The sequence below is a fragment of the Limulus polyphemus genome, unplaced genomic scaffold (genome assembly GCF_000517525.1).
Source record: "Limulus polyphemus unplaced genomic scaffold, Limulus_polyphemus-2.1.2 Scaffold75, whole genome shotgun sequence".
NCBI classification, from domain to species: Eukaryota; Metazoa; Arthropoda; class Merostomata; order Xiphosura; family Limulidae; genus Limulus; species Limulus polyphemus.
Genome location: NW_013665685.1, coordinates 648,136 through 650,119, shown reverse-complemented (window position 1 = coordinate 650,119; position 1,984 = coordinate 648,136).

Sequence of the window (1,984 nt, the reverse complement as noted above, 5' to 3'; positions counted from 1 at the left end):
CTATTTTTTTTATGGTGGTTGCAAGATTGATCAAATCTACCTAACCCGTACAGAGATTAATTACTGAAAATAACAGATAAACAGTTTTTATCTATAATAATAATAGTTTTTTTAAAGAAACATTTGATAACTATCTGGACATTTTAAAGATTTTGCATATGAAATTTCAAAATTTTCTGATGCATAAGAGTATTTTTAATCTTAAAATGAAAATTACTTTGCATGATAGATTGGCAAGATGTGAAAAGAAAAAAAAAGGCAAGAGAAAAACATTGCCTTACAAACCTTACGACTTAATAAAAAATTATATATTTTGTATATGATAGCATTGTAATGTTTACTGATAATTTGCCAAATTTCGTTAATATTTGCTTACTAATTTAAAGCCCCCCAGTGACACAGCGGTATATCTGCGGACTTACAACGCTAGAATTCGGGTTTCGATACCCGTGATGGACAGAGCACAGCTAGCCCATTGTGTAGCTTTGTGCTTAATTACAAACAAATTAACTATCTAATTTAAAAGTTATAGCATGAAAACTATAAGCACAAAATGGTTACAAGGTTGTCACATTGACTAACCTCGTATTGAAAGAGTTAAATAACATACATTTCTTGAGATTTTTCAAATGTTAAAATGAAAATAGAACATATTGATTGACTATTTGTCTAAGACCTAACAGTTCAGGGGCACACTGTCTCTGTACCATTTCCAACAAAAGCAGTAACAAGCTGTTTTGGACTAATTTATTTATAGTGAAATAAAATATGATCACTTCATGCAGCAACATGAAGATAACACTGTTTTACTTTATTTACAGTTTTCTCTGCTTCATTATTATTGTGAATTAATGATAATTAAGCAAAATGTATGGTGTTTTGAGCTGTCTGTTACTCACCACAGTGAAACTATGTTTATATAGGTTTTTAATGAAAATATATCATTGATTGTTTGGCACTGTGACATGCTTCAAATAAAGGCAAGCTTGTTTGTTGACAAGTGCCTACTTAGGTACATTATGCCAATGTAAACTTGCAGAGATCAGCCAAATGCCTGACACAATGTAATAAATGTTCTGTGTATTGAGTCGTGTTTAAGCAGATTTTAGGAAATTTTGGCCAACCACTCTCGTTCGTGTTTTAATAAGAACATAATTGTGAATGTTTCTGTTGTTAGCACGGTAATGTGTTACGTACGTTCAGTAGCAAAGCTTTTTTGTCGTATTGGTAAGTTTTAACTGATAGGTTCAATAAATATTTTGCTTTGGTTATACATTAGAGGAGTTTTATCTCTGGCAAATGCACAGTATTTGAAAGAAATACTCGAGGCTTTATCACTTGTTACTGAAGTAAAGAAAAGGTGAAGTATACTTAGGGGTGTAAATGAAAACTTGGTTAGTGCTTTGTTCAGTTGTTTAGAATTTCTTTTAACTGCTTGTTTCATAGTCTTTTTGTTTGGATAAGATTATTTTGCTTTTATGTTATGGTTTGGTTGTTATTGCTGTAACATTTTATGCTGCTGTTACTGCATTTTTTTTTATAAAATATAATAAAACATTAGTTACTTATTTGCTCAACTCATTAAATGATCTAAATCCTTTTGTAATTCAGCAGCATCCTCTTCACAGCTAGCAACACCCAAGACCTTAATACCATCTGCAAATTTAAGTAATTTATTGACTATCCCTTCATCTATGTCATTGATGTAAATCAAAAAGAGCAAAGGTCATAAGACTGAACCCTTAGGTACCCCACTTGTGACATTAATCCAGTTTGACTGAACTTCATTTGTAACAACCCTCTGTTTTCTTCTATCCAGCCACTCTTCTAGCCAATTTGCTAACTTATCCCCTACACCTATAGAGCTAATTTTTTACAAGCCTTTTATGTGGCACCTTGTCAAATGAAATATTTAACAGATGTAAAGACGCAAATAAACAGAAGTAATTAAAAAAACAAGTCCGTGTTATAATGTAAACTGGCC